Source organism: Capra hircus, chromosome 21 (genome assembly GCF_001704415.2).
Source record: "Capra hircus breed San Clemente chromosome 21, ASM170441v1, whole genome shotgun sequence".
Classification (NCBI taxonomy): domain Eukaryota; kingdom Metazoa; phylum Chordata; class Mammalia; order Artiodactyla; family Bovidae; genus Capra; species Capra hircus.
In genome coordinates, this window is record NC_030828.1 from 30,362,776 (window position 1) to 30,371,081 (window position 8,306).

Here is an 8,306-nt window from a genome sequence, read left to right on the forward strand (position 1 = left end):
CTAGGAAGGGCAGGTCCTGCGGTTTGAATGCACGGGAGAGCCCAGAGCAGTGACAGACTCCTGGGGGAAAGGCCTCACCTTCAGGGAATGGGACTAAGGAGTGCAGACTAGTGAAGTGAGGGCCCCCACATCCTGGGGTACCAAAATGGGGCCCTGCACCACAGGAAAAGGTATTGGTCCCCCTGAGAAAAGAGACCTCGAGGATTTTGCAGCAACCTCAAAATCCTCTCCTTGGGAATGAACAGTCATTGCTTGATTGTTAGCCCTTCTGGCGATGGTTGCAGAACCACATCCTTCTCAAGCCCAAAATGCTGGGCCACTAGGCTGCTGCAGGGTGGGCTTCAGGCACTGCAGGAAGCCTCTGTTCTTCCTGTTGCTGTCCAGGTTGCCTCTCACTCAACGCTCCATACTCGTCTGCTTTCTCTTCCAGGCCTGCATGGGGCTTTCTGCCTTGCGTATCTCCTGCAGATTCTCATTCTTGTCAGTTTCCTCTACCCACCTCTGCAGCAGGGGCCACAGCTTATACATGTCCTTGAAACTGAGCCTCAAAGCCTCAAAACGGTAGATTGTAATTTAGCTGAACACCTTCCCAAAGAGAACCCCTAGGGTGAGCCCCACAGCAGCCTGAGTAGATTCCAGGGTGATCCTCTTCTGCTTTACGAGCTTGGCAGATTGTTCGGGGGTTTTCTGAAGAGCTTTGATGTCCTGGGACTCCTTGGGGTTCAGCTTCAGCTTCCTGTGCAGCTTCACGGCGCCAGCGGGGGCGGTGCAGGGCTCCGGAGAGGCTCCCTTGGAGCTGGGGTTGCTCTCCGTCCCGGCTCCTGTCTCACCCTCAGGCTGAGGGGTCTCTGGGGCACCAGCTCCACTCCAACGTGAGGGGCACAGGCAGTTCCTCCACAGAAGTCATAGGCCGAGAGCGCAGGGTAAGCCCCCACACCTGAGCACCAGGCCCAACCCCCAGCCCCGTCTCCCACCCAAGGAAGCCCCTGGAAGCTCATCCAGGTTCCTAGCCTGGCTTCAGCCCTCTCAGCCTGTCGCCTCCACCATGTGCTGGGGTAAGAAGGTAAAGTCAGAAGCCAGGTGTCCTGCTGTGGGGGAGGAATGTGCCCCAAGCCCAGGGCCTAGGAAAATGAGAGCTCTTCAAGGGACTACAAAATAGTGTTTATAATTTAATGATACCAAATGGCTTCTCATAGGGGGGAAAAATAAGACAGTATAACAATAACTGACATTTAATAAGGGTTTACTCTGTCCCAAGGCATCCCAGGTGGTCCTAGTGGTAAAGAACCCTCCTGCCAATGCAGGAGACTTGAGACTTGGGTTCGATCCTGAGTCTGGAAGATCCCGTGAAGAAGGGAATGGCAACCTACTCCAGTATTCTTGCCTGGAGAATCCCATGGACAGAGGAGCCTGGTGGCTATAGTCCACGGGGTCACAAAGAGTCAGACACGACTGAAGCGATTGACAGGACACACGCTATCCCAAGTTCTGTGCTAAGCACTTTTCAGGCAGTATCACTTTTAATCCGACAATAAGCTAATCAAGTTGGTACAATTTTTATCCCCATTTTACAGATGATAAAACTGAGCTCAGAGAGGTTAAATAACTTTACCCCAAATGGATAAAAGTTGGTAGTGGGTTTGAACCCAGGCCTTCTATCTGAAGAAAAAAAAGCAGACAAAGAGAAGTGGGAAGCCAGTGACAGAGCAGCGGGTGTGTTCCTCTAGTCTCCAGTTTCTTAGAGCTGTCATCACCTCACATAGCAAGGGCTCCTGGGGACCTTTCAGAAGGAAAGCTCAACCTGCTGCCCAGCCCCGGGCTGCCGGGCTGCTGGCCAGATTCCCTCCCTCCCACAGTATATTTCCTTTGCCTCCATCGATAGGTATCTAGTTTCACCAAAGGTTCCAAGCCCCTGGATCTGGTTTTAATCAGGAGCTAGAGCTGAGCCCTGGAGCAGTGGCCTGGCAGTCCTCAGTGAGGCCCGGATGGAGCCCAGCCACCTTCTCTTCCTCAGAGGCCTCCTGGAGAAAGGTGCTAGATTTCCGGAGCCCCTGCCTTGGGTGGTGGCCCTGTGGATGCACCATTCAAGGCCCCTTCCTTTGGGCAAGGTTTGCAGGGGCTAGGAGAGGGGAGATAGAAGATGCACGGATCAGGCCAACAGTCATTTTATAACCAAAGTGCCAGACTCGCATTCCCCTGTAATTGGCTGCTGTAGCCACAGGTTAAAAGAGAGGCTAGGCAGCAAGGAGAATTGTTCTGGTCTCTTCCCATCCACTGAACAGATTGCACCTTTGCAGCCCTCCTGCCAGCCAGAGAGGGGAGCTCACACCCACTCCCTGTTTTCCTGGAGCCCGTCTTTGGCCAGGTGAGGAGATACGGATAAGGAAACACAACTGTTCAACTGTATGACCCTGAACTGAGGCAGAAGCTATAATTCTGAGAGCCTGTGGGGAATTCAGGTTGGAAAGACCCTCTGGAGTAGGAAATGGCAGCCCACTCCAGTATTCTTGCCTATAGAATCCCATGGACAAAGGAGCCTGATGGGTTACAGTCCATGGGGTCGCAGAGTCGGACATGACTGAAGCAGCTTAGCACACATGGGAAACTCATGATTCATCACAGTCAGTTCAGGGAGGAGAAGGCATTTGAACAAGGACATGAAGAAGGAGGAGGGATTTTCCAGGCAGTATTGAAACACTGGGAAATGCAGAGTGTGTGATCGACTTTGCAAAGCCTGGCAGTAGCCCACATATCCACTTTTGTGTGAATTAGAAAAAGAAATGTTCTCTGGGCAAATATAGAAGGCACTCCATCCTCCCTTGCAGAGTGCACAAACTGGGCAACTGTTTAGTGGCGCTGGGACCATAGCAGCTAAATTTTGCCTGCCCTTCACATTTTCCTTTTCCATTCTAGTTAAACAAACCTTATTTTTTGAAATGAAGTGATTCTATGTGGTTACTGCAGGGGTAACCCTTAACCCCTACTTAGCTTGATTCAGTCATAGTCAGAACACTACATGTTCTTGGCCCCGGTGATTGGTTCTGGGAAGGGGCATGTGATCGGAGCTGGGCCAATCAGAACCCTCTTTGGGAAGGAAGGGGCCCCAGGGAAGAGGAACCTTCTTTTGGCTGGGTTTTCCGGCCCTCAGAATTTGTTAAGCGGACAGCTTTCAAGCCCGGAGAAGGCAATGGCACTCCACTCCAGTACTCTTGCCTGGAAAATCCCATGGATGGAGGAGCCTAGTAGGCTGCAGTCCATGGCGTCGCGAAGAGTCGAGCACGACTAAGAGACTTCACTTTCACTTTCATGCATTGGAGAAGGAAATGGCAACCCACTCCAGTGTTCTTGCCAGGAGAATCCCAGGGATGGGGGAGCCTGGTGGGCTGCCGTCTATGGGGCCGCACAGAGTCGGACATGACTGAAGTGACTTAGCAGCAGCAGCAGAGCTTTCAAGCCAATAGTCATTACTTTTGTGGAGATGCTGCCTGAAAATGGTCAATACAGAAAAATGCACAGCTAAGAAGCTTAGAGGAAGAGATAGAATTCTGATACTGTTTAAACTCCATAGTTCACTTCTAGAACATTTTAGTTACAAGAACCAGTAATTTCCCCTTTTTGTTTAATCTAGTCTGAGTTTTTATGCCTGCAATCAAAAGGAATAACCATTATGGAAAGAATTGCTGGGATTCAAGCCAACAGACACAGAGCCTTCAGTGCTGTAAGAAACCAAACCAAGAAAGCTTTGGCTGAGCTGCAAGGGCTTCTAAATCAAGAGCTGAAGATGAGAACATGTGTGTGGGGAATGGCGAGACTGTATTCAAGCCTCTTCCAGGTGGCATCTCCCTGCGTGCTCACAACAGCCTGGGGAGCCAGGTGGGACCACTGGGATGTCGATATGCCATTTAAATCCCTGATTGAGATAAGCTCTCAGTTGGGGAGCTGGTGTCTGAACTCTGGGGCACAGTGGGCCCTGGCAGTCTGGGGAGGACCAGCAGAGAATAACCGCTTGGTGAGAGACAGGCAGGATACCTTGCTGAGCTCCTAGGAAATCTGATTTATTTCATGTAATACAACCCACTCTTGTGTCCCTGGGCCTTTGCATATGCTCATATCTCAGTCTGGGACACCCTCCCCACTTTGTCCGTCTGGTGAATTTCTACTCTGCCTTTAAAATTTAGCTCAAAGAGTGTCTCTTCCAGAAGACCTTCTGTAGCAGTTTGAAATACAGCTGCAAAAAAAATTTTTCTTTGCTTCTCCTCCCATGAAGAAGTGGATTCTATGACCCATCTTATGACTGCTTGACCCATAGAACATGTTGGGAGTAATACTGCATTCCTTTTGAGGCTAGGTCATAAAAGTCTATGAAGCTTCCAGCTTGTTCACTGAGAACACTCACTCTGAAATCCCTGAGACACCATGTAAAAAGCCCAGCTACCCTGAGACCACCATGCTGGAGAAGCCACAAGTAGGTGCTTTGGTCAACAGTGCCAGCTGAGCCCATTCTTCAGCCAGCCCAGCCCCGACACCCAATCTTCAGGTCCACGTCCAGCCTGTAGAGTCACCCCAGCTAAAGCCCAAGGTATCATAGAACAGGGAAGTGCTAGCCTCACAGCACCCTGTCCAAATTCCTGACCTCTATAATCTGTAAATGTGCATGGATTTTTGTGCCACTAAGTTTTAGAGTGGTTTGTTTTGGAGCAAGAAATAACTGGAACACCACCCTTGACTCCTCTGAGAGAACTTCAATGCTTCTTCCCTTATTTGTTTTGTTTATTTTTTTCCAGAGTTCCTTGTACATTGTTCCAACAGAGCACTGGCCACCCTGGGCTGTAGCTGTCTCATTAATGCCTGTCTCTTCTGCTAGTCGTGGGGACTTAGGGGACCAGGGCCTGTATCTCCTTCATCTCCAATTTCCATGCCCAGGAGCTGCACAGAGCAGACATTAGCAGATGAGAGAGAGAATGAGGATGGCTCAGGGAAGCTGACAGCAGGCCCAACTGTTCAGGGAAGTCTAGCCAAGTGAGCAGCTGCAGTATGCTATGGGAGCTGACACAGTGGAGTTAACACTCCAGGTGGGAGGTCACACCGAGGCCCATAGCGAGGATGATCTGAAATTAAGCCACCAAGGTAAGTAGTAGCCTCGGGCTCCTTCCATTGGTACCAACCATTGACAACCTCAGTCTCAGAGGCTGGAGAGGGGCTGAGCCCACAATGAGAGCTGGCTCCATCATAAAGAAAGGAGAGCTCTGGGGCCAGGAGCCAGGCCTGGGACATTCGCCAGGGAGACTTGTCTTAGAAGCACAGGTATAAGCCATCCCATTCAGCAGTAGATCCGGTTGCTTATTTAGATCATCATGATGGGGGGCGGAGGTGGGGGAAGAGGGGCAGATATGGGGGAGCTGAGCAGAGTCCCAGATGTGCTAATGCAAGTCCATCTGCCAGAGAACCCACTTAGCCCTGCCTTTGAGGAGTCGGAGGCTCATCTCTTTATTTTTTTCTTTTTTGGAAAATTGTTCAGAATTTACTTGGGAACACAGTCCTGGAAATGTTAATAACAGGGGAAGTTAACCCAACTTTTGCACTCACTGTCTTGAGTTAGGATGGCAAGCCAAGCGAATCTGGATCTGGGTTTCAGGGCAGAAGTGTCCAGGATGCAGAGCCTAGCTCCCAGGCCTGCCCAGGGATTTTGGCAAAACCCGAGGCTTCTGGAGGAAGGGCAGTGTTCTTGTCTGAGCCTCAAGCAATCTGTGAGGTTTCAGGACAAGCTAAAGAGAAGGAAGAAGGGCACTCATATTTGTTGAGACATATGTGGCAGAAGCATTACTGTCTTTGGCAAACCTCATCAAAACCTTTTAGATGTGTGTTAGTGGTCCCATCTTATAGCCAAGAAAATGAAGATTCAGAGAGCTTTAGTGAGAAATTGCTATTGTGGTGCTGGAGAAGACTCTTGAGAGTCCCTTGGACTACAAGGAGATCAAACCAATCAATCCTAGAGGAAATCAATCCTGAATACTCATTAGAAGGACTGATGCTGAAGTTCCATATGATGTGAAGAGCCAACTCATTAGAAAAGACCCTGATGCTGGGAGAGATTGAAGGAGAAAGGAGAAGAGGGCAGCAGAGGATGAGATGGTTGGATGGCATCACCAATTCAATGGACATGAACTTGGGCAAACTCCAGGAGACAGTGAAAGTCTGGGAAGCCTGGCATGTAGCAGTTTATGGGGTCTGCAAAGAGTTGGGCTGCAAAGAGTCGGACTGAACAACAGCAAAACGGTCAAGGGAGGCAGCAGAGAAGGACACAGACCCTGGGCCGACGTCTCTGTGACCTCCCTGGTAGCCTTGGAGTTCCTGTCCTTCAGTGAGAGGGCTGGACTCATGATCCCACCCAGAATCGGGTTGCATCCTGCCTCTGCCCCACTCAAGCAGTGTGACCTCGGGCAAGTCACTTGCACTTTGCATCCTTCTGCTTTCCCGTCACAGAGTTCAAGGGTAAATTTTCAGAGAAGGGGCCCCTCCCTTCTTCCATTGCCCTTCTTTATGGAGTATTGAATGTAGAATGTGACATCCATCAAGGGCAGAGCCCAAGAGCACAGGGACCTGTGCCATACCCCCGTGGGCATCTGGGGCTTTGGCAGCATATGTGCTGTTCCCTGGGGGAGGGTGAGAGCCCCACTCTGGAGCAGCCGCCGCTGCCGGGAGGTGGTAAGCCCGGTGCTCTGGCAGGCAGGCGCAGCTCTAAGCTGTGAGCTGAGGTCTTCCGGCTGGCAGTTTTCTAAGTGGCTACAGCTGTGGTGTGAGATCACGCAGCCGGCCAGCTGCTGATGAGAGGGAAAGATATTCCCCACATCTCTTTGCTCTCCCCACCGCTCTGCCTCCGCCCAGGGCCATGCTTCTTCCTCTCAGGGATGGGGCCGTGAAAGGAGGGATTGGAAGAGGACACTTGTAAGAAAGACCCACAGAAAAAGAGCTATGCTCTCTTGGTAGGGGGTGGGTGGTATAATCACAGGAGATTTAGGGGGAGATTTTGCTGGCACTATTTTTCCAGGACTTTTTTCAATGAAAAAATTTAACAGCCTTGCCCTTTCTGATGTACAAAATATTCCCTGTGCCTCTAGGGAATGTCAGGCAGGCATCTTGTTTCAAAAGGGCAATGCGAGCACATGGTACAAAATTGAAAAGTACCAGGGGAACTTAATATAAAGTTTCCCTCCCAATCCCCAGCAACTAGAGGCCGTGCTGTTACTACTTCTTATGTGCGTTTTATAAGCACATACTCCTGTGGCTCAGATGGTAAAGAATTCGCCTGCCATGCGGGAGACCTGGATTTGATCCCTGGAGAAGGGAACGGCTTCCCACTCCAGTATTCTTGCCTGGAGAATCCCATGGACAGAGAGGCTTGGCAGGCTACAGTCCATGGGGTCTCAAAGAGTTGGACACAATTGAGCGACTAACACTTTGATCTTCATCATGTTCATCCATTGTTATGCTAGCCCACAAGTCCAAATCTCACCTCCCCTGCTCTTCTCTGTACCGGAAGACGCTGTTCCTCACAGGCTACTGTTTCTAAGATCCTGGGTTGGCTGTCTTCAGGTTGAGCACAAGTTGAGGACAGGCACCCAGCAGGAGATAAAGGGCAGACGGGGGAGAAAAAAGGTCCTCTGTTCCCCTCCTTCTCTGCCGTGTGTGGATTCTCAGCAGCAGCTGTGTCTCTTCCATGGATGAAGGGTGCATCTGCCAGAGTTCCAGACCCACTGGGACTCCAGCTCCTCCAGCCCAGGAACAGCCTCATCCCTTGGTCCTTCCAGGGGACAGGTCCAGCGGCTTCTTTGAGTTGATAGTTTCTGAGCTGTCTTGCCTTCCCCTATGTGGCTTCTCAGCTCTTACATCACTTGTCTAGTCAATTCCCTGACTTAAAGAAAACTTTGGTGGTTTGTTTTTCTAACTGGACAGATTGATTCCCTCATTAAAATGAAAAATTCTTGGGCAACTAAGAACTCAGGCGTATATGCTCAGCCGCTCAGTTGCGTCTGACTCTTTGCAACCCCAGGACTGTAGCCCACCAGGCTACTCTGTCCATGAAATTTTCCAGGCAAGAATACTGGAGTGGATTGCCATTTCCTGCTCTCCTCCAGGGGATCTTCCCGACCCAGGGGTTGAGCCCACCTCTCCTGCACTGGCAGGCAGATTCTTTACCACTGCGCCACCAGGGAAGCCTAGTGAGAACTCGTCAGCTCAGTCCAGTCGCTCAGTCGGGTCCGACTCTTTGCGACCCCATGAATCGCAGCACGCCAGGCCTCCCTGTC

The 8,306-nt window shown here is 50.8% G+C and overlaps 1 pseudogene; it reads right to left on the reverse strand.

Moving 5' to 3' along the window:
* Positions 1-7,482, reverse strand: LOC102187439 (annotated as a pseudogene).